Source organism: Triticum aestivum, chromosome 6D (assembly GCF_018294505.1).
Source record: "Triticum aestivum cultivar Chinese Spring chromosome 6D, IWGSC CS RefSeq v2.1, whole genome shotgun sequence".
Lineage (NCBI taxonomy): Eukaryota > Viridiplantae > Streptophyta > Magnoliopsida > Poales > Poaceae > Triticum > Triticum aestivum.
In genome coordinates, this window is record NC_057811.1 from 330,063,141 (window position 1) to 330,089,162 (window position 26,022).

Here is a 26,022-nt window from a genome sequence, read left to right on the forward strand (position 1 = left end):
AAGCAAGTCTTTCACCATCCCGAGTACATGTGCCAGCTCAGGTCTTAGGACATAGAACGTATGTTGTACTAGAGACTCACACATGACATATCGCTGCATATCATAGTTGGGTTTGTCTGACTCGGACCTTATCTCGACTCGGATCTGACTATGTCGAATCCGACCAGATCCTTCCAAGTCCATATTATCCGGTTAGCATCCAATGCTCCATGGCTAGTGAGACTAAGTCATCGACCGTGTCATATGCTAGTCTAGTCGGCTGCGCGTCCACACGGCCCTTTCGACTAGGGACCTTTTAGGACAGTCATCATACAATGCATAGTCCCACAAACAAGTCACGTACTTGCTGATACACATCATTGATAATGTCCAAGGACTATCTTTATTCATAAACACATAGGAAATATCATCATACATGATTGCCTCTAGGGCATATCTCCAACAGTCTCCCACTTGCACTAGAGTCAATCAAATAGACATCGAATGCCCATAGCTCTAACGTGCCCCTCATGCTTGGGTTGTGGAAGCGGCTTAGTCAACGGATCTGCAACATTTGCATCCGTGTGAATTTTGCATAACTCTACATCACCATTCTTTACGATCTTTCGTATCAGGTGATATTTCCGATCTATGTGTCTGACCTTGTGGTGATTCCTCGGCTCCTTGGCTTGTGCGATGGCACCAGAATTATCACAATAAAGGTCCAACGGTTTTACCGAGGCTGGGAAAATACCAAGATCATCCAGAAAGTTCCGGATCCAAACACCTTCCTTTGCAGCTTCACAAGCCGCAATGTATTCGGCTTCTGTGGTAGAATCGGCCACCGTATCTTGCTTGGAACTCATCCAGCTCACTGCTCCTCCGTTCATGACGTACACGAATCCGGACTGTGATCGACAATCATCTCTGTCGGTTTGGAAACTAGCATCGGCGTAACCCCTTACGACGAGCTTTTCCTCACCTCCATAAACTAAGAACATCTCTTTAGTCCTTTTCAGGTACTTCAAAATAGTCTTTACCGCTGCCCAGTGGCTCTCACCTGGGTTGGCCTGGTATCTCCTTGTTAGGCTTATTGCAAAAGCAACATCAGGCCTTGTACATATAATGGCATACATGATGGATCCGATTGCCGAGGCATACGGAATCCTACCCATCCTGCTTCGCTCATCAGATGTCGAAGGACTCTGAGTCTCGCATAGCCTTATACCATGTGAGAGTGGCAAGAACCCTTTCTTTGCCTCACTCATGTTGAACCGCTTCAACACTTTGTCTATGTACATGCTCTGGCTTAAGCCGAGCAGCCTCCTCAATCTATCTCTATAGATCTTAATGCCTAAAATATACATTGCCTCACCAAGGTCCTTCATCGAAAACTTTCCATTCAATGACTCCTTGACCGAGTTCAGCATCGAAACATCATTTCCGATCAGTAGTATGTCATCCACATACAAGATCAAAAACACTATCGAGCTCCCACTTAACTTCTTGTATAAACAAGAGTCCTCTTCGCTTTTGATGAATCCGGAACCAGTGATGACCTCATCAAAATGAATGTTCCAGCTCCGAGATGCTTGCTTCAACCCATAAATGGATCTCTTGAGCTTGCATACCTTACTAGTGCTATTCGGATCGACAAAACCCTCGGGCTATATCATATACACGTCCTCAGTTAAATTTCTGTGAAGGAAAGCCGTCTTGACATCCATCTGCCATATCTCGTAATAAAAATATGCAGCTATAGCTAGTACGATCCTCACCGACTTCAGCATCGCTACTGGCGAGTAAGTCTCGTCGTAGTCAATTCCTTGAACCTGTCCATAACCCTGCCGAGCTTTGTGGATCTGAACATTTCCATCCACATCGGTTTTCTTCTTAAAGACCCATTTGCAACCAATGGCCGTTACGCCAGGCGGCGGATCAACCAAGTCCCAGTCTTGATTCTCATCCATGGACTTTAACTCGGATCTCATGGCCTCTAGCCATGCCTCGGAATCTGGGCTCACCATCGCTTCCGCATACATGGCCGGCTCATCGCTTTCTAGCAACAATACATCACGCACTCTGCGCAATCTTTCCGACCTTCGTGGTTCCGGTGCCGCTTCCACTACGGGTTCCCTGACTAACTCCGGTATGATCTCATCACCAATCGAGCCGTCCCTGAGTGGTCCTCGAATTTCTTCGAGTCGGACCGTCCTCCCACTGGCCTCCCGACTGAGAAACTCTTTCTCAAGGAAAACCCCGTTACGAGCAACAAACACTTTGTTCTCCTCACGGCTGTAGAAGCTATATCCCAAGGTTTCCCTCGGATATCCCACGAATATGCATTTATCCAACTTAGGTGTAAGCTTGTCTGACATAAGTCGCTTGACAAATGCTTCACAGCCCCAAATCTTTAGAAAAGACAAACTGGGACTCTTCCCGGTCCACATCTCATGTGGTGTCTTGTCTACGGATTTTGATGGTACCCTGTTAAGTGTGAAAGCTGCAGTTTCTAGAGCGTATCCCCAGAATGACAAGGGTAAATCCGATTTGCTCATCATAGACCGAACCATGTCCAACAAGGTACGATTCCTCCGTTCCGACACGCCGTTTCTCTGTGGCGTACCCGGAGGTGTGAGCTGAGGTACTATACCTCGGCTTTTCAGATGATCATCAAACTCCTGGCTCATGTACTCACCTCCACGATCAGATCGTAGAAGCTTTATAGTCTTGCCGAGCTGATTCTCAACCTCATTCTGAAACTCTTTGAACTTTTCAAAAGTTTCCGACTTGTGCCTCATCAAATAGATATATCCATATCTACTCAAGTCGTCGGTAAAAGTCACGAAGTACTGATAGCCACCTCTGGCAGTTGTGCTCATTGGACCACACACATCACTATGTATAAGTTCCAACAGCTCGGACGCCCTCTCGCAACTCTTTGCGAAAGGAGACTTAGTCATCTTGCCGAGCAAGCATGATTCACATGTCTCGAACGACCCGAAGTCGGACGAAGTTAGGAGCCCATCATCATGGAGCTTCTTCATGCGTTTCAGACTAATGTGTCCAAGCCGGCAATGCCAGAAGTATGTCGGATTTATCTCATTAGGCTTATGCCTCTTGACATTCACGTTATAGACCGGTTCCTGTTCCAGATTCAATATAAATAGCCCATCAACAATGGGTGCATAGCCGTGGAACATACCATTCAAATAAAATGAACAACCATTGTCCTTTAAATTGAATTCATAACCCTGACTCATCAAACATGAGGCAGAAATAATGTTCCGACTAAGTGCAGGAATGTAATAACAATTATTCAATTCCAAAATAAATCCAGAAGGAAGCTGGAGCTGCATCGTGCCGACCTCCAACGCAGCAACTCTTGCTTTGTTGCCGACCCTGATGTCAATCTCCCCTTGTGCCACACGCCTAGTTCTTACCAGCCCCTGCATCGAGTTGCAAATATGAACAACCGATCCGGTATCAAATACCCAAGAGCTACTAGGTATGTCAGCAAGGTAAATGTCTATAACATATGCAACAAGTGTACCTTTGCCTGAAGAAGCATTTCCGGCCTTCTTGCCATGCTCTGCAAGCCACTTGCTACAGTTCCTCTTCCAATGACCAGTTTCCTTGCAATGATAGCAAATGGTCTTTGAGTCCGGTCCAGACTTTGGCGCAGCGGCGGAGGTTACCGTCTTCGTGCCCTTTGCCTTAGCCTTTTTCTTAGACCAACTCTTCTTGAACTTAGCCGATTTTTGCACCATCAACACTTGATGCGTGCCTTTCTTAATATCCTGCTCTGCCACTTTGAGCATCCCATGCAATTCAGTGAGCTTCTTATCCATGCCATGCATATGGTAGTTCGAGATGAACGTGCCATAGCTGGGCGGAAGAGATCCCAGAACTGCATCAGTAGCTAGCTCATCCAAGAGCGGGAAGCCCAACCTATCCAAAGCTTGCACATATCTGATCATCTTGATCACATGTGGGCTCAGTGGATCACCTTCCTTCACCTTGCAATCCATCAAGAATCGCCAGACATTGAACCTTTCGGTCCTAGCCTGTGTCTGAAACATGCTCTTGAGACTCTCGATCATATCGTAAGCCTCAACATTTTCAAAATGCTGTTGCAAATCGGGCTCCATACAAGCCAGCATCAGACAGCTAATCTCCGTTGATTCATCAACGAGTTTCTGGTAGGCATTTTTAGCTGTGGCACTAGCATTATCGGCAGGTTCCTCTGGAAGTGGATCCTCTAGAACATGTTCCTTTTTATCATGCTTGAGAACAATTCTCAAATTTCTATACCATGTGGTAAAGTTTGTTCCATTCAGTTTATCCTTTTCCAGAATTGATTTCAATGCAAAGTTGGGTTGAGCAGGTGGTGCCATTGATCTACAACAGAAAATATGCAACCACTAAGCAATGTGTTTATGTAGAGTAATTCTAGCCTTAAACGATAATACTCCCACTGAAGTCAGCATCCCTCCGCAAACTCTCAGTGATTCAGGATCCGACTAGCACATGCGACTAGTGAGCTTTAGCATCACTGCTAGACAACATGCCTATTCGGTAAGCAACTCCTTGCTAATTGTATCTCTATACGACTCCTGTCGGTCGGGAAGGTATCTCATACCCCGGCCCACAACCTTCTTTGCCACAAGGCCCAAAACAGTTTTGATAACCTTGTCAAGTTAACCTGATGCAGTGCATGTCCGTGTTCGACACGAACCCTTTAGTTCAAGGACATCCAGCAGCACCTCAATTTTATGAGCCCACTACTAGACGTACTTGACGTGCAAAGGTGCAACATCGGGGATGGCAATTCGCTTGATATTCATGAGGGATCTTTCTACCATTCTAACATGCATAGAAAACAAGAAGCATAACAATCACAAATAAACATATATTGTAAAATAGTATGGCTCCTTCATGGACGTTCTTCCAGGTCGGCTCCGACTCCGATGACCATCTAGGAACTCCATCTTGTTTGTCACGCCGGGACGCCAAGCCACCAACCTGATCTCTATTATCCAACTACTACAACTAGTAATGAATTTTACATAGAGTCACAAGTCGACACGCAGGTCGTTATACAATATAATGACATCACTTTGGCTCCTGCCGACTGACAAACATGACGTGCAGGCCATGTATAAAGTACACACATGCATCACATACACATGAGCCATACTATTCACATCAAACCTGCAAAACAAAGTTATGCATAGAATCGCATTCTACCGGTTTGTGTGTCGGGTATGAAATACATGGCGCTACGCCCACGGCAGTCCCGAATCACATCTGAACTCCGATCATGCCGAATTCTCTGATCTGACCGATCTCATCGATCATCGCGAATCCGATTCAGATTTACGTTTCACTGTTAACCCCGATGGCGGATGACCGACCGGTAGGGGTAGATCGTGTCACGACCTCATCGATCCCGATTATCAGAAAACATAGCCACATCATTCCCCATGTGCAGTTGATCTCATCAACCGTGCACATAGCCGATCTTATCAACGACAACAGATTTCATCTGTCGCCTCCACATATCTAATATGCATACGATCTGAAACCAAATCCTATAGCAGAGGCTCTGATACCACTGTTGGGTTCTACGGTAGGGTGTGTCGACTGCAAATTAAAAAATCCTATGCGCAGAACATCCAGGAACATGCTATGGGAGATGGATCACAGTTCGTTACCACTAGACGCATAGTGTCGTGCAGCGGAAGAAGGGTTGGGGCAGTGCGTTCGCGTGGTTCGTCTCCTCCTCGTTCGATCTCCCTCGTATAGCCAGTCGTCGGATCCCTCGTACAGGTTCGCCGGAGTGGCGCAGGTGCACCGCCTCTAACGGTATCCGCGCGTGCAGGAGGAACGTCGTCTGGCGGACTGCTAGGTCCGATCACACAACCGGCGGCCGGTGGAGGTGTCTATTCACAACACATGCAAACCCTAGTGACAGTGCCGAAGCGATCAACCGCATGAGTGTGCCGCACCTCCACTTTATATAGGCGTCCATCGCGGGCTCAACACTTGGGCCTCGCATGGACCCTAAAGCCAATAAGTCTACTTGGCCACAATCCGAATACAGCTCGGATCACATCCGACCAGTGTCCTCGGATCCGACCTTGTAGGTTCCTTCCCTTAAGCGTGCGACCCCTTAGGTTCAAGCCCGCTTGGTCGCAGTTCAGATCACCTCCGAACTGCACGGTCGGTAGCGGCCTCTAGGAAGGCATGCCGAACACCAAGCAGACTATGAAGTTGGTTAGCGAACATGTACATCATACTTCCATTCCTTTTGCCACACGATATATGTTGTCGGGCTCAAGGCGAGTCTGTCATCCTTGTACTAGCCCGACCCCTTTCTCGTTCCAGTGATGCTGACCACTATCCGGATTATCTCATAATCCTTGTCGCACGGCCATGCTTATCCTGGTCGGATCACACGAGGGGCCCAAAGTATATCTCTCCTAGTCGGAGGGTCAAATCCCATCTTGCTCGACCATGTCTCGCAGCATGGGTCTAGACAAGCCTGAAACCTACCTTTGTAACTACCCAGTCACGAGTAGCATTTGGTCAGCCCAAAGCAAGTCTTTCACCATCCCGAGTACATGTGCCAGCTCAGGTCTTAGGACATAGAACGTATGTTGTACTAGAGACTCACAGATGACATATCGCTGCGTCTCATAGTTGGGTCTGTCCGACTCGGACCTTATCTCGACTCGGATCCGACTACGTCCAATCTGACCAGATCCTTCCAAGTCCATATTATCTGGTTAGCATCCAATGCTCCATGGCTAGTGAGACTAAGCCATCGACCGTGTCATATGCTAGTCTAGTCGGCTGCGCGTCCACACAACCCTTTCGACTAGGGACCTTTTAGGACAGTCATCATACAATGCATAGTCCCACAAACAAGTCACGTACTTGCTGGTACACATCATTGATAATGTCCAAGGACTATCTTTATTCATAAACACATAGGAAATATCATCATACATGATTGCCTCTAGGGCATATCTCCAACAGTTTCCTCTTTGGTGCTAAGGAGGCAAGCGCAGGCGCGGAGTACCGAGGCATCAAGCAAAGGTTTCCATATCGGTGCAACGAGACCAAGACCAGTAGGACGGCAAGACGGAGGTCACCATGGAGCCCAAGGCGACGTCACCACCAGAGCCTTTTGCAGGCGAAGACCGATTTTGTCAGGATAAGCTGTACTAGCTGTCCCCTTTCAAATTGGCCGTTGTTGGCTCCCTTCCCGCTCAATATTTGGGGAGAGGACCAGGGCCTCTATAAATAGGACTAGCCACCATAGTAGGAGGCATCGGATCTTGGGCCAATCCTTAGCCGCACACCGAGCACAAGAACACCTCAACCTCAGGAGGTTGTTCTTCCCCTTGTACTGTTCATCATCAGCCCAAGAGGCAATCCACCACCACCACACTGGAGTAGGGTATTTCACCAGTACGGTGGCCCGAACCAGTATAAATCTTGTGTCCCTTGTGTTGTGAGTTCGTCGAGTTCGATCTTGAGATGTTAGCCAGTTAGGACATGGATCGGTAGGGAGGAGATCTTTGCACGCACCCCAGTGTTCGAACCTGAAGGGTTTTGCCGCCGCCGCTTTAGCTGTCACCGAAGGGAGAATCGCCGTAGCTGGGCGAGCGGCGGCTAGCACCGAAGGCAAGACCATCCTCACCCTCGTCTCGACTATTGCCAAGGCCAAGCACCTCGTCGCCATCATTGTCTTCGGGGCAGCACCTGACGTGGCGGCCATCTTCTCTGAATGCCCTCACGTAGAGGGCCGCGTTGCCGTCATATTTGAAGTGGAGGGTGCACCGCCTGCCCAGGCCGCGCACGCGGGAAAACGTCTGCCAACCGCGGGCCAGGGCTGCGTTGCCTGGGACGGAGACCTCGACCGCGACCCATGAAGCTTTACTACAGCAGCCGTCCGCCTGCAGCCAGAGCCTACCTGGACCTGCGGCCGGCAGCTCGCCGACCACACGACGAACTTCGGCAGCACTTCCGCCGAGTGGAAGCACGGTCGGGGAGGCCGTGCGACCATGGCGCGCCTCCCCTCATCGAAGGGGCCGCCATGATCTGGGCGAGTCCCACCACGAGAAGAGGCGCCACCGCGGCCGCAAGGGGCCGCGGCGGGGGTCGCGGCGTGCTTACGGGGACAGCCGTGCCCACGCTTGGGCGGCGGAGAGTCGGGCCCCTCTTGGCGGGCCTTCCCCTTCTCCGCAGCCGAGAACCTCTTCGTAGGCGCCATGGGAGTTGCTACTAGCAATGAAGCGAGGAAGGAGAAGCGAGCGGAGCAGGAAGAGATGAGCAACGGGGGCTCCGTCTCCTCATTTATAGCAGGAGAAGGCCAACCGGCGACCCCCACGATCATAGGTAATGATGATTTTTCTGTGCATGCAGCGGGGACTCGTCAAATCGAGTAGTTGCCAAGGCAACGTGGGGAAGCGTAGACGCCCACATCCAATCAATCTCCACGCGTCGAGCGGGGCCGCAGGCTGTTGGGGCCCACGGCGCTCCGCACTTGCGCTTTGGCTTTGCCTCAAAGCCAAGTTCGAGCGCGCCTTGGGCCCGGGGGCTAGTGTCGGCGTCCTGGGAATGGGGGTCCCCAGACTTGCCTGCCTGCCGCCCACGGCGTGGCTCCACCAGCGGCCCTGTACGGCCCATCTTCACCAACAAACACTCAAGACCCTCGCGAGGCGGACGACGCAAGACCTCCTCGGGACGGCCTCACAGGCTGGCTCATGAGGGGCGGAGAGATCAAGGCAGGGGACACCTCGCAAGGTTTTTGTGACGCAAGCCATGACGACTGGAGCCAGGCGGGCGCCAGCGCGTGCAGTGTCCTCGTTTCCTCTTTGGTGATAAAGGGGCAAGCGCAGGCGAGGAGTCCCGAGGCATCAGGCAAAGGTTTCCATATCGGCGCAACGAGACCAAGACCAGCAGGATGACAGGACAGAGGTCACCGTGGAGCCCAAGATGGTGTCACCACCAGAGCCTTTGGCAGGCGAAGACCACCTTTAGTCAGGATAACTTGTACTAGTTGTCTCCCTTCGAATTTGGCCGTTGTTGGATCCCTTCCCGCTCAATATTTGGGGAGAGGTCCAAGGCCTCTATAAATAGGACTAGCCACCACCATAGGAGGCATCTCGATCTCATCTTGGATCAGAGCCATCCCGCACACAAGTTAACCAAGCACAAGAGCACCTCTCCTCAGGAGGCTGTTCTTCCCTTGTAACTGTTCATCCTCAGCCCAAGAGGCAATCCACCACACCACACTAGAGTAGGGTATTACACCACATCGATGGCCCGAACCAGTATAAACTCTCGTGTCTCTCTTTCTGCGGGTTCGTCGAGCTAGGCATTGAGATCGCGGCGAGGCTGAGGGCGTGGTTAGGTAGGGAGAGATCTTCGTGGACACCCCAGTGTTCGAACCTCAAGGGTTTTGCCGGAACCCGAAATCCGACACCAGCGTTCCATCTATGGACTGGTGCAAGCATCTCAGAGTTGGAATATACGCTTTCATAAGTTGATCAAAGCATATAGTTTTATATAGACTTGCGGTGAAGCCTGTATTTACAAGAAAGTGAGTGGGAGCGCTACAACCTTTCTGATAAGTATATGTGAATGACATATTGTTGATCGGAAATGATGTAGAATTTTCTGTAAAGTATAAAGGAGCGTTTGAAAGGAGTTTTTCAAAGAAAGACCTCGGTGAAGCTGCTTACACATTGAGAATCAAGATCTATAGAGATAGATCAAGACGCTTGATAACATTTTTCAATGAGTACATACCTTGACAAGATTTTGAAATAGTTCAAAATAGAACAGTCAAAGAAGGAGTTCTTGCCTGTGTTGCAAGGTGTAAAGTTGAGTAAGACTCAAAACCCGTCCATAGTAGAAAATAGAAAGAGAATGAAAGTCATTCTCTATGCCTCAGTCATAGGTCCTATAAAGTATGTCATGCTGTGTACCAGACCTATTGTATACCTTGCTATGAGTTTGGCAAGGGGGTACGACAGTGATCCAGGAGTAGATCACTGGACAGCGGCCAAAGTTATCCTTAGTTACCTAAGAGGACTAAGGAAATATTTCTCGGTTATGGAGGTGATAAAGAGTTCGTCGTAAAGAGTTACATCGACGCAAGCTTTTACACCGATCTGGATGACTCCAAGTCTCGATCTAGATACATATGAAAGTGGGAGCAATTAGCTAGAGTAGCTCCGTGCAGAGCATTGTATACATAGAAATTTGCAAAATACATACGGGTTTGTATGTGACAGACCTGTAGACTAAAACTTCTCTCACAAGCAAAACATGATCATACCTTAGTACTCTTTGGGTGTTAATCACATGGCGATGTGAACTAGATTACTGACTCTAGTAAACCCTTTGGGTGTTGGTCACATAGCGATGTGAACTATGGGTGTTAATCACATGGTGATGCAAATTATTGGTGTTAAATCACATGGCGATGTGAACTAGATTATTGACTCTAGTGCAAGTGGGAGACTGAAGGAAATATGCCCTAGAGGCAATAATAAAGTTGTTATTTATATTTCCTTATATCATGATAAATGTTTATTATTCATGCTAGAATTGTATTAACCGGAAACTTAGTACATGTGTGAATACATAGACAAACAGAGTGTCACTAGTATGCCTCTACTTGACTAGCTCGTTGAATCAAAGATGGTTAAGTTTCCCAGCCATTGACATGAGTTCTCATTTGATTAACGGGATCACATCATTAGAGAATGATGTGATTGACTTGACCCATTCCGTTAGCTTAGCATTTGATCGTTTAGTATATTGTTATTGCTTTCTTCATGACTTATACATGTTCCTATGACTATGAGATTATGCAACTCCCAAATACCGGAGGAACACTTTGTGTGCTACCAAACGTCACAATGTAACTGGGTGATTATAAAGGTGCTCTACAGGTGTCTCCGATGGTACTTGTTGAGTTGGCATAGATCAAGATTAGGATTTGTCACTCCGATTGTTGAAGAGGTATCTCTGGGCCCTCTCGGCAATGCACATCAATATAAGCCTTGCAAGCAATGCAACTAATGAGTTAGCTGCGGGATGATGCATTACGGAACGAGTAAAGAGACTTGCCGGTAACGAGATTGAACTAGGTATTGAGATACCGACGATCGAATCTCGGGCAAGTAACATACCGATGACAAAGGGAACAACGTATGTTGTTATGCGGTTTGACCGATAAAGATTTCCGTAGAATATGTAGGAGCCAATATGAGCATCTAGGTTCTGCTATTGGTTATTGACCGGAGACGTGTCACGTTCATGTCTACATAGTTCTCGAACCCGTAGGGTCCGCACGCTTAACGTTCGGTGACGATCGGTATTATGAGTTTATATGTTTTGATGTACCAAAGATAGTTCGAAGTCCCGGATGTGATCACGGACATGACGAGGAGTCTCAAAATGGTCGAGACATAAAGATTGATATATTGGACGACTATATTCGGACACCGGAGGTGTTCCGGGGGTCACCGGATTTTATCGGAGTGCCGGGGGGTTATCGGAACCCCCGGGGGATATAATGGGCCAACATAGGCCTTGTGGGAGAGAGAGGAGAGGGCCTAGGGCTGGCCGCGCCCCCCCTCGTGGGAGTCCGAATTGGACAAGGAAGGAGAGCGGCACCCCCTCTTTCCTCCCTCTCTCCCTCTCCTTCCTTCCCCCTTCCCCCTTCCTAGTTGGACTAGGAAAGGGGGAGTCCTACTCCCACTAGGAGGAGGACTCCCCCCTCTCCTTGGTGCGCCCCAAGGCCGGCCGACCTTCCCCCTTGCTCCTTTATATACGGGGGCAGGGGGCACCCTGGAACACACAAGTTGATTGTTCCAAGCCGTGTGCGGTGCCCCCCCTCCACCATAATCCACCTCTGTGATGTCGTCGTAGTGCTTAGGCGAAGCCCTGCGCCGGTAGCTTCATCATCACCGTCATCACGCCGTCATGCTGACGAAGCTCTCCCTCGAAGCTCTACTGGATCGTGAGTTTGTGGGACGTCACCGAGCTGAACGTGTGCAGATCACGGAGGTGTCGTACGTTCGGTACTAGGATCAGTCGATCGTGAAGACGTACGACTACATCAACCGCGTTGTCATAACGCTTCCGCTTTCGGTCTACAAGGGTATGTGGACAACACTCTCCCCTCTCGTTGCTATGCATCACCATGATCTCGCGTGTGCAGAGGAATTGAAATTACTACGTTCCCCAACAGTGGCATCCGAGCTAGGTTTATGCGTAGATGTTATATGCACGAGTAGAACACAAGTGAGTTGTGGGCGATAATAGTCATACTTCTTACTAGCATGTCATACTTTGATTCGGCGGTATTGTTGGATGAAGCGGCCCGGACCGACATTACGCGTACGCTTACGCGAGACTGGTTCTACCGACGTGCTTCGCACACAAGTGGCTGGCGGGTGTCAGTTTCTCCAACTTTAGTTGAATTGAGTGTGGCTACGCCCGGTCCTTGTTGAACGTTAAACCAGCACATACTTGACGAAAAATCGTTGTGGTTTTGATGCGTAGGTAAGAACGGTTCTTGCTAAGCCCATAGCAGCCACGTAAAACTTGCAACAACAAAGTAGAGGACGTCTAACTTGTTTTTGCAGGGCTTGTTGTGATGTGATATGGTCAAGACGTGATGAGATATAAGTTGTTGTATGAAATGATCATGTTTTGTTGAAGTTATCGGCAACTGCCAGAAGCCTTATGGTTGTCTCTTTATTGCATAAGATGCAAGCGCCAAATAATTGCTTTACTTTATCGCTATGCGATAGCAATAGTTGCAAGAGCAATAGTTGGCGAGACGACCATGTGACGACACGTTGATAGAGATCAAGATGATGGAGATCATGGTGTCATGCCGGTGACGATAGAGATCATGACGGTACTTTGGAGATGGAGATCAAAGGCGCAAGATGATTATGGCCATATCATGTCACATATTTTGATTGCATGTGATGTTTATCTTTTATACATCTTATTTTGCTTAGTTCGGCGGTAGCTTTATAAGATGACCCCTTCATAAAATTTCAAGGTATAAGTGTTCTCCCTGAGTATGCACCGTTCCGACAGTTCTCCGTGCTGAGACACCACGTGATGATCGGGTGTGATAAGCTCTACGTTCACATACAACGGGTGCAAGCCAGTTTTGCACACGCGGAATACTCGGGTTAAACTTGACGAGCCTAGCATATGCTAATATGGCCTCGGAATACTGGAGAATGAAAGGTCGAGCGTGAATCATATAGTAGATATGATCAACATAGTTGTGTTCACCATTTAAAACTACTCCATCTCACGTGATGATCGGACATGGTTTAGTGATTTGAATCACGTGATCATTTAGATGACTAGAGGGATGTCTATCTAAGTGGGAGTTCTTAAGTAATATGATTAATTGAACTTTAATTTATCATGAACTTAGTCCTGATAGTATTTGCATAATTATGTTGTAGATCAATAGCTCGCGATGTAGCTCCGTGTTTATTTTTGATATGTTCCTAGAGAAAAACTATGTTGAAAGATGAGAGTAGCAATGATGCGAACTAGGTCCATGATCTGAGGATTATCCTCATTGCTGCACAGAAGAATTATGTCCTTGATGCACCGCTAGGTGACGGACCTATTGCAGGAGCAGATGCAGACGTTATGAACGTTTGGCAAAGCTCGGTATGATGACTACTTGATCGTTTAGTGCACCTTGCTTTACGGCTTAGAACCGGGACTTCAAAAATGTTTTGAAAACCACGGAACATATAAGATGTTCCAAGAGTTGAAATTGGTATTTCATGCTCATGCCTGTGTCAAGAGGTATGAGACCTCTGATAGTACTTTGCCTACAAGATGGAGGAGAATAGGTCAACCAGTGAGCATGTGCTCAGATTGTCTGAGTACTACAATCGCTTGAATAAAGTGGGAGATGATCTTCCAGATAAAATAGTGATTGACAGAGTTCTCTAGTCACTATCACCAAGTTACTAGAACTTCGTGATGAACTATAATATCCAAGGGATGACGAAAGTAATTCCCGAGCTCTTCGCGATGTTGAAATTGGCGAAGATAGAAATCAAGAAAGAGCATCAAGTGTTGATGGTTTACAAGACCACTAGTTTCAAGAAAAAGGGCAAAAGAATAGAAAGGGAACTTCAAGAAGAATGACAAACAAGTTGTCACTCACGTGAAGAAGCCCAAGCTAGACCCAAGCCTGAAACTGAGTGCTCCTACTGCAAAGGAAATGGTCATTGCAAGTGGAACTGCCCTAGATACTTGGCGGATAAGAAGGATGGCATAGTGAAAAGGTATATTGGATATACATGCTATTGATGTGTACTTTACTAGTGTTTATAGAAACCCCTCGGTATTTGATACTGGTTCAGTTGCTAAGAGTAGTAACTCGAAACGGGAGTTGCAAAATAAACAGAGACTAGTTAACGGCGAGGTGATGATGTGTGTTGGAAGTGATTCCAAGGCTGATAAGATCACCATCGCACACTCCCTTTACCTTCGAGATTAGTGTTGAACCTAGAATAAATGTTATTTGGTGATTGAGCATGAATATGATTGGATCATGTTTATTGCAATATGGTTATTCATTTAAGTCAAAGAATAATTGTTGTTCTGTTTACATGGATAAAACCTTCTGTGGTCATACACCCAAGGTGAATGGTTTATTGAATCTCGATCGTAGTGATACACATATTCTTAATATTGAAGCCAAAAGATGCAAAGTTAATAATGATAGTGCAACCTATTTGTGGCACTGCCGTTTAGGTCATGTTGGTGTAAAGCGCATGAACAAACACCATGCTGATGGGCTTTTGGAATCACTTGATGCTTGCGAACCATGACTCATGGGCAAGATGACTAAGACTCCGTTCTCCGGAACAATGGAGTGAGCAACTGACTTATTGGAAATAATACATACTGATGTATGCGGTCCGATGAGTGTTGAGGCTCGCGGCGGGTATCATTATTTTCTGACCTTCACAGATGATTTGAGCAGATATGGGTATATCTACTTGATGAAACATAAGTCTGAAACATTTGAAAAGTTCAAAGAATTTCAGAGTGAAGTGGGAAATCATCGTAACAAGAAAATAAAGTTTCTACGATTCGATCACAGAGACGAATATTTGAGTTACGAGTTTGGTCTTCAATTAAAACAGTGTGGAATAGTTTCATAAATTCATGCCACCTGGAACACCACAGCATAATGGTGTGTCCGAACATCATAACCGTACTTTATTGGATATAGTGCAATCTATGATGTCTCTTACCGATTTACCACTATTGTTTTGGGGTTATGCATTAGAGACAGCTGCATTCACGTTAAATAGGGCACCATCTAAACCTGTTGAGACGACACCTTATGAACTGTGGTTTGGCAAGAAACCCAAGTTGTCGTTCTTAAAGTTTGGGGCTGCGATGCTTATGTGAAAAAGTTTCAACCTGATAAGCTCGAACCCAAATCGGAGAAATGCGTCTTCATAGGATACCCAAAAGAAACTGTTGGGTACACCTTCTATCACAGATCCGAAGGCAAGATCTTTGTTGCTAAGAGTGGATCCTTTCTAGAGAAGGAGTTTCTCTCGAAAGAAGTGAGTGGGAGGAAAGTAAAACTTGATGAGGTAATTGTACCTTCTCCCGAATTGGAAAGTAGTTCATCACATAAATCAGTTCTAGTGATTCCTACACCAATTAGTGAGGAAGCTAATGATGATGATCATGAAACTTCATATCAAGTTACTACCGAACCTCGTAGGTCAACCAGAATAAAATCTGCAGCAGAGTGGTACGATAATCCTGTTCTGGAGGTCAGGTTACTTGACCATGACGAACCTACGAACTATGAGGAAGCGATGATGAGCCCAGATTCCGAAAAATGGCTTGAGGCCATGAAATCTGAGATGGGATCCATGTATAAGAACAAAGTGTGGAATTTGGTGGACTTGCCCGATGATCGGCAAGCCATTGAGAATAAATGGATCTTCAAGAGGAAGACGGACGTTTATAGTAGTGTTACTATCTACAAAGCTTGAATTGTCGCAAAAGGTTTTCGAGAAGTTCAAGGTGTTGACTACGATGAGATTTTCTCACTCGTAGCGATGCTTATGTCTGTCTGAATCATGTTAGCAATTGTCACATTTTCTGAAATCTGGGAAATGGATGTCAAAACTACATTCCTTAATGGATATCTCAAAGAAGAGTTGTATATGATGCAACCAAAAGGTTTTGTCGATCCTAAAGGTGCTAACAAAGTGTGCAAGCTCCAGCGTTCCATCTATGGACTGGTTCAAGCATCTCGGAGTTGGAATATACGCTTTGATAAGTTGATCAAAGCATGTAGTTTTATACAGACTTGCGGTGAAGCCTGTATTTTACAAGAAAGTGAGTGGGAGCACTACAACCTTTCTGATAAGTATATGTGAATGATATATTGTTGATCAGGAATGATGTAGAATTTTCTGTAAAGCATAAAGGAGTGTTTGAAAGGAGTTTTTCAAAGAAAGACCTCAGTGAAGCTGCTTACACATTGAGCATCAAGATCTATAGAGATAGATCAAGCCGCTTGATAAGATTTTTCAATGAGTACATACCTTGAAAAGATTTTGAAATAGTTCAAAATGGAACAGTCAAAGAAGGAGTTCTTGCCTGTGTTGCAAGGTGTAAAGTTGAGTAAGACTCAAAACCCGACCACAGCAGAAAATAGAAAGAGAATGAAAGTCATTCTCTATGCCTCAGTCATAGGTTCTATAAAGTATGCCATGCTGTGTACCAGACCTATTGTATACCTTACTATGAGTTTGGCAAGGGGGTACGATAGTGATCCAGGAGTAGATCACTAGACAGCGGTCAAAGTTATCCTTAGTTACCTAAGAGGACTAAGGAAATATTTCTCGGTTATGGAGGTGATAAAGAGTTCGTCGTAAAGAGTTACGTCGATGCAAGCTTTTACACCGATCTGGATGACTCTAAGTCTCGATCTAGATAAATATGAAAGTGGGAGCAATTAGCTAGAGTAGCTCCGTGCAGTGCATTGTAGACATAGAAATTTGCAAAAATACATACGGGTTTGTATGTGACAGACCCGTAGACTAAAACTTCTCTCACAAGCAAAACATGATCATACCTTAGTATTCTTTGGGAGTTAATCACATGGCGATGTGAACTATATTACTGACTCTAGTAAACCCTTTGGGTGTTGGTCACGTAGCGATGTGAACTATGGGTGTTAATCACATGGTGATGCGAATTACTGGTGTTAAATCACATGGCGATGTGAACTAGATTATTGACTCTAGCGCAAGTGGGAGACTAATGGAAATATGCCCTAGAGGCAATAATAAAGTTGTTATTTATATTTCCTTATATCATGATAAATGTTTATTATTCATGCTAGAATTGTATTAACCGGAAACTTAGTACATGTGTGAATACATAGACAAACAGAGTGTCACTAGTATGCCTCTACTTGACTATCTCGTTGAATCAAAGATGGTTAAGTTTCCTAGCCATTGACATGAGTTGTCATTTGATTAACGGGATCACATCATTAGAGAATGATGTGATTGACTTGACCCGTTTCGTTAGCTTAGCATTTGATCGTTTAGTATATTGCTATTGCTTTCTTCATGACTTATACATGTTCCTATGACTATGAGATTATGCAACTCCCGAATACCGGAGGAACACTTTGTGTGCTACAAAACGTCACAATGTAACTGGGTGATTATAAAGGTGCTCTACAGGTGTCTCCGATGGTACTTGTTGAGTTGGCATAGATCAAGATTAGGATTTGTCACTCCGATTGTCGGAGATGTATCTCTGGGCCCTCTCGGTAATGCACATCAATATAAGCCTTGCAAGCAATATAACTAATGAGTTAGCTGCGGGATGATGCATTACAGAACGAGTAAAGAGACTTGCCGGTAACGAGATTGAACTAGGTATTGAGATACCGACGATCGAATCTCGGGCAAGTAACATACCGATGACAAAGGGAACAACGTTTGTTGTTATGCGGTTTGACCGATAAAGATCTTCGTAGAATATGTAGGAGCCAATATGAGCATCTAGGTTCCGCTATTGGTTATTGATCAGAGACGTGTCTCGGTCATGTCTACATAGTTCTCGAACCCGTAGGGTCCTACGCTTAACGTTCGGTGACGATCGGTATTATGAGTTTATATGTTTTGATGTACTGAAGATAGTTCGGAGTTCCGGATGTGATCACGGACATGACGAGGATTCTCGAAATGGTCGAGACATAAAGATTGATATATTGGACGACTATATGTGGACACCGGAAGTGTTCCGGGGGTCACCGGATATTTATCGGAGTGCCGGGGGGTTATCGAAACCCCGGGGGTTATAATGGGCCAACATGGGCCTTGTGGGAGAGAGAGGAGAGGGACTAGGGCTGGCCGCCCCCCTCCCCCTTAGGAGTCCGAATTGGACAAGGAAGGGGGGCGGCGCCCCCTCTTTCCTCCCTCTCTCCCTCTCCTTCCTTCCCCCTTCCCCCTTCCTAGTTGGACTAGGAAATGGGGAGTCCTACTCCCACTAGGAGGAGGACTGCCCCCTCTCCTTGGCGCGCCCCAAGGCCGGCCGGCCTCCCCCCTTGCTCCTTTATATACGGGGGCAGGGGGCACCCTAGAACACACAAGTTGATTGTTCCAAGCCGTGTGCGGTGCCCCCCTCCACCATAATCCACCTCGATCGTATCGTCGTAGTGCTTAGGCGAAGCCCTGCGCCGGTAGCTTCATCATCACCATCATCACGCCGTCGTGCTGACGAAGCTCTCCCTCGAAGTTCTACTGGATCGTGGGTTCGTGGGACGTCACCGAGCTAAACGTGTGCAGATCGCGGAGGTGCCGTACGTTCAGTACTAGGATTGGTCGATCGTGAAGAAGTACGACTACATCAACCGCGTTGTCATAACGCTTCCGCTTTCGGTCTACGAGGGTACGTGCACAACACTCTCCCCTCTTGTTGCTATGCATCACCATAATCTTGCATGTGCATAGGATTTTTTTTGAAATTACTACGTTCCCCAACAATGTGGGCATGCGAAATCTTGATAAGCTTATTAAAGGTGATCATATCCTTGGAGTGAAAGATGTAATATTTGACAAAGATAGATTGTGCAGTGCTTGTCAAGCAGGAAAACAGGTTGGAGGAAGCCATCCCGTGAAGAACATCATGACCACGAGAAGACCGCTCGAGCTGCTTCATATGGATCTTTTTGGTCCATACGCCTATAAAAGTCTAGGTGGAAATTCGTTCGGTCTAGTCATAGTCGATGATTTTTCAAGATTCACGTGGGTGTTTTTTCTTGATGATAAATCGCGGGTCCAAAAGATCTTCAAGAACTTTGCTAAGAAGGCCCAAAATCAATTTGAAGTGAAGATCAAGAAGGTTTGCAGTGACAAGGGAACGGAGTTCAAGAACGCAAATGTGGATACCTTTCTTGACGAAGAAGGGATTTCACATGAGTTCTCGTCTACGTACACGCCTCAACAAAATGGAGTTGTTGAGAGGAAGAACCGGACTCTTATTGAGATGGCGAGAACGATGCTTGATGAGTACAAGGCACCAAAACACTTTTTGGCGGAACCGGTTGAGACAGCTTGTCATGCAACAAATCGTCTATATCTTCACAAGCTACTCGGCAAGACGGCAAGACTGCATACGAGCTTCTCACCGGTAACAAACCCCAAGTTGGATACTTTTGAGTATTCGGCTCAAAGTGCTATATTCTTGATAACCATCGTCGTTCTAAATTTTCTCACAAATCTCATGAGGGTTTCCTACTCGATTCTGGCTCAAACTCTCACACTTACCGTGTCTACAACAATTTCACCCGAAAGGTTGAAGAAACGGTAGATGTGAAGTTTGATGAATCTAATGGTTCGCATGTAGAGCAATTGCCAATTGATGTAGGAGATAAAGACCTTTCGGAAGCAACGCAAGACTTGTCTATTGACAAGATTCGCCCAACGGAGGTGAAGGAGAGTACCTCGTACATCTAAGTGGAAGCTTCCACCTCACAACAAGGTGAACCACGATTTGACTCAGAGGCATCCACAAGTGGGACACTCCAAGATGAAGAAAATGAGGATGCACACCAAGATGAACCTCATCAACCTCCTTCTCCACCTCCACAAGAGAACAACAACACCAACAACAAAGAAGGCCAAGAGGAAGAAGAAGATGATGAAGAAGATGTTCCACCCTGACCCAAACAAAAGCTCTCACGAGTTAGAGCAAGATTTTCAAGAGACCATCCCGTCAAACAAATCTTTGATGATATTCAAACCGGGAGAATCACTCGCTCTAAAACACGTTTGGCTAATTTTTGTGAACATTATTCATTCATCTCTAGCATTGAACCTGTGAAGGTTGAAGAAGCGCTTGATGATCCGGATTGGATAAATGCCATGCACGAAGAGCTACACAACTTTCAGAGGAACCAAGTGTGGACATTGGTTGAGAAGCCCGACAACAACCACAACATCATCGGTACCAAATGGGTGTTTCGGACACCTCCTCTTCGGGACTGCCCATCAGCATACCTGCAATCATAGCTATATCAGCTACTTTTACCTCCAAACTGTTATAACGTCAACTCGGCCACGTACTGAATATGCCGCCTCGCAGCCTTTTGTTCTCCTTCACGGAGTCGGCTAGCTGGGCTCGTACATCTTTCAGTTCTTCGCCCAGTTTGGTGTTTGAATCTTGGAGTTTTTTTCTCCTCTCTGACTTTGGTCAGGACGCGCTCGCCTGCGGCACGTTGTCTCTTCGCCTCTCTTTCGCTCGTCTGCGCGGCCTTCAGTTCCTCTTCCAGTTGGTCTGATGACCCTGTTATCAGACAAGCAGCAGTTTTAATATAGTTGGTGTATCATTTTTTGTTTCTCAATGGAGGGAAATATTACCAGAGGACGCCTTCTTGAACTTTTCCAGTTCGGTGGTAGCAGCAGTTAGCTGTGTCCGGCACTGCTCCAGCTCTTGGGCTAGCAATTCGTTCTTCTCAATAAGAACCTGGTTACACCACGATCCTTAAAACATTTGTCCCAGCTGCTTCAAGTCTTGGGGGCTACTGGCTCATGGTTATCAAATTCGGGCAAGGTAAACTTACCTGCACATCTTTCAAATGTTGCTCGGTGGCTTTGTTAAGCCCATCTCGAGCAACTCGGATGTATGCATCAGCCGAGCTGAAGGCACCGAACGCCTCTTTTGAGAAGCGGGGATTTCTTAAAGCGGCCTTCCGGCGCCGGTGATCCATGGCGCTCTCCACCTCCGAATTGGTGACGGACATATTTGCCGAACCCTCGGCAGAAGGACAGTCTGGCACCACTCCCATATCGGGCCCCTTCTCTTCGGCCGGGACCGAATCTTGGTTATTAGAAGCACGACTGGCCAGGTCCCTGGACATCATCTGTTGAACCTTTTTTCTGATACAAAACGAACATATGAGTCATGGTTGGACGCGACTGCTACAAACAACATAGTTGCAAACCCATACCTCTTCAAGGAAGGCCCGACCATATCTCTGTTTGCCTTCCTCTTCGAAGGCCTGCCCGGTGCGGGAGCCTCTCTCTCCGGGACGCCCCTATGGCGGCCCGACGCGTCGAACGCCTCCCCTTCTGAGCACAGGATGCCGCGGTGAGCAAGAAAGAATGAGGAAGCCCTCTCAGACAAAGTGTCTCCTAATTACTTACATGAGAAGCAGGGAGAAGACCGGGATAGTCGACGACGATGGCCACCTCTGTGCCGTCATAGCCCGTTTGGTAAAACATCCCATTCTCAAGCACCACAAATATATCCGGATCCTCTTCGAATCCGGGGTCAAGGTCCCGGTTGTGGCCCTCGGGCTGCGGGGCGGGGCTATAAAGCCCTCGGCAGTCTTTCGCCAGTGCTGTTATAAATGGACGGGTTAATATTTCAGTAAACGAAGCTCATGGAGTGGAATGAGTGGAGCAAAAAAGTTGGGGGCTCACCCAGCTAGGAGGATTGTACTGTTGGAAATATGCCCTAGAGGCAATAATAAATTAGTTATTATTATACTTCCTTGTTCATGATAATCGTTTATTATCCATGCTAGAATTGTATTGATAGGAAACCCAGACCCTAGTAAGCCTCTAGTTGACTAGCTCGTTGATCAATAGATGGTTACGATTTCCTGACCATGGACATTGGATGTCGTTGATAACGGGATCACATCATTAGGAGAATGATGTGATGGACAAGACCCAATCCTAAGCCCAGCACAAGATCGTGTAGTTCGTTTGCTAAGAGCTTTTCTAATGTCAAGTATCATTTCCTTAGACCATGAGATTGTGCAACTCCCGGATACCATAGGAATGCTTTGGGTGTACCAAACGTCACAACGTAACTGGGTGGCCATAAAGGTGCACTACAGGTATTTCCGAAAGTGTCTGTTGGGTTGGCACGAATCGAGACTGGGATTTGTCACGTAAACGGAGAGGTATCTCTGGGCCCACTCGATAGGACATCGTCATAATGTGCACAATGTGACCAAGGAGTTGATCACAGGATGATGTGTTACGGAACGAGTAAAGAGACTTGCCGGTAACGAGATTGAACAAGGTATCGGGATACCGACGATCGAATCTCGGGCAAGTACCATACCGGTAGACAAAGGGAATTGTATACGGGATTGATTGAATCCCCGACATCGTGGTTCATCCGATGAGATCATCGTGGAACATGTGGGAGCCAACATGGGTATCCAGATCCCGCTGTTGGTTATTGGCCGGAGAACGTCTCGGTCATGTCTGCATGGTTCCCGAACCCGTAGGGTCTACACACTTAAGGTTCGATGACGCTAGGGTTATAGGGAATAGATATACGTGGTTACCAAATGTTGTTCCGAGTCCCGGATGAGATCCCGGACGTCACGAGGAGTTCCGGAATGGTCCGGAGGTAAAGATTTAAATATGGGAAGTCCCGTTTTGGCCACCGGAAGAGTTTCGGGCGTCACCGGTAATGTACCGGGACCACCGGAGGGTTCCGGGGGTCCACCGGAAGAGTTTCGGGCGTCACCGGTAATGTACCGGGACCACCGGAGGGTTCCGGGGGTCCACCGGGAGGGGCCACCAGCCCCGAAGGGCCCTATGGGCTGTATGTGGAGAGGTACCGGCCCCTTAGTGGGCTGGGCGCCTTCCCTCCCAGGGCCCATGCGCCTGGGGGTTTGGGGGAACCCTAAGGGGAGGCGCCCCCTTGCCTTGGGGGACAAGGCAACCCCCCTGGCCGCCGCCCCCTCCTCAGATTGGATCTGAGGGGGCCGGCCCCCCTCTCCCTTGCCCCTATATATATGTGGGGGGTGGGAGGGCAGCGGCACCCAAGTTCTGGCGCAGCCCTCCCCCTCTTCCATGTCCTCCTCATCTCCCGCGGTGCTTGGCGAAGCCCTGCAGGATTGCCACGCTCCTCCATCACCACCATGCCGTCGTGCTGCTGCTGGACGGAGTCTTCCCCAACCTCTCCCTCTCTCCTTGCTGGATCAAGGTGTGGGAGACGTCACCGGGCTGCACGTGTGTTGAACGTGGAGGCGCCGTGGTTCGGCGCTTAGATCGGAATCAACCGCGATCTGAATCGCTACGAGTACAACCCCTTCATCCACGTTCTTGAAACGCTTCCGCATCACGATCTACAAGGGTATGTAGATGCACTCCCCTTCCCCTCGTTGCTAGATTACTCCATAGATTGATCTTGGTGATGCGTAGAAAATTTTGAATTTCTGCTACGTTCCCCAACAGTGGCATCATGAGCTAGGTCTATGCGTAGTTTCTATGCACGAGTAGAACACAAAGTAGTTGTGGGCGTCGATTTTGTCAATTTACTTGCCGTTACTAGTCTTATCTTGATTCGGCGGCATCGTGGGATGAAGCGGCCCGGACCGACCTTACACGTACACTTACGTGAGACAAGTTCCACCGACTGACATGCACTAGTTGCATAAGGTGGCTAGCGGGTGTCTGTCTCTCCCACTTTAGTCGGATCGGATTCGATGAAAAGGGTCCTTATGAAGGGTAAATAGAAATTGGCATATCACGTTGTGGCTTTTGCGTAGGTAAGAAACGTTCTTGCTAGAAACCCATAGCAGCCACGTAAAACATGCAGCAACAATTAGAGGACGTCTAACTTGTTTTTGCAGGGTATGCTATGTGATGTGATATGGCCAAAAGGATGTGATGAATGATATATGTGATGTATGAGATTGATCATGTTCTTGTAATAGGAATCACGACTTGCATGTCGATGAGTATGACAACCAGCAGGAGCCATAGGAGTTGTCTTAATTTATTGTATGACCTGTGTGTCAATGAAAACGCCATGTAATTACTTTAATTTATTGCTAACCGTTAGCCATAGTAGTAGAAGTAATAGTTGGCGAGACAACTTCATGAAGACACGATGATGGAGATCATGGTGTCATGCCGGTGACGAAGGTGATCATGCCGCGCCTCGAAGATGGAGATCAAAAGGCGCAAGATGATATTGGCCATATCATGTCACTTTATGATTTGCATGTGATGTTTGTCATGTTTACATCTTATTTGCTTAGAACGACGGTAGCATAAATAAGATGATCCCTCACTAAAATTTCAAGAGGCGTGTTCCCCCTAACTGTGCACCGTTGCGAAGGTTCGTTGTTTCGAAGCACCACGTGATGATCGGGTGTGATAGATTCTAACGTTCGAATACAACAGGTGTTGATGAGCCTAGCATGTACAGACATGGCCTCGGAACACATGCGAAACACTTAGGTTGACTTGACGAGCCTAGCATGTACAGACATGGCCTCAGAACACAAGAGACCGAAAGGTCGAACATGAGTCGTATAGTAGATACGATCAACATGGAGATGTTCACCGATGATGACTAGTCCGTCTCACGTGATGATCGGACACGGCCTAGTTTGACTCGGATCATGTAGCACTTAGATGACTAGAGGGATGTCTATCTGAGTGGGAGTTCATTAAATAATCAGATGAACTTAATTATCATGAACATAGTTAAAAGGTCTTTGCAAATTATGTCATAGCTTACGCTTTAGTTCTACTGTTTAAGATGTGTTCCTAGAGAAAATTTAGTTGAAAGTTGATAGTAGCAATTATGCGGACTGGGTCCGTAAACTGAGGATTGTCCTCATTGCTGCACAGAAGGCTTATGTCCTTAATGCACCGCTCGGTGTGCTGAACCTCAGCGTCGTCTGTAGATGTTGCGAAACATCTGGCATACACGTTTTGATGACTACGTGATAGTTCAGTGCATAATGCTAACGGTTTAGAATTGTGGCACCAAAGACGTTTTGAAACGTCACAGAACATATGAGATGTTCCGAAGACTGAAATTGGGATTTCAGACTAGTGCCCACGTCAAGAGGTATGAGACCTCTGACAAGTTTCTTAAGCCTGCAAACTAAGGGAGAAAAGCTCAATCGTTGAGCATCTGCTCAGATTGTCTGTGTCTGAGTACTGCAATCACTTGAATAGAGTGGGAGTTAATCTTCCAGATGAGATAGTGATGGTTCTCCATAGTCACTGCCACCAAGCTATTAGAGCTTCGTGATGAACTATAACATATCAGGGATAGACATGATGATCCTTGAGCAACTCGCGATGTTTGACACCGCGATAGTAGAAATCAAAAAGGAGCATCAATTGTTGATGGTTAGTAAAACCACTAGTTTCTAGAAGGGCAAGGGCAAGAAGGGATACTTCATTAAACGGCAAATCAGTTGCTGCTCTAGTGAAGAATCCCAAGGTTGAACCCAAACCCGAGACTAAGTGCTTCTGTAATGAGGGGAACGGTCACTGAAGCAGAACTACCCTAGATACTTGGTAGATGAGAAGGCAGGCAAGGTCGACAGAAGTATATTGGATATACATTATATGAATGTGTACTTTACTAGTACTCCTAGCAGCACCAGGGTATTAGATACCGGTTCGG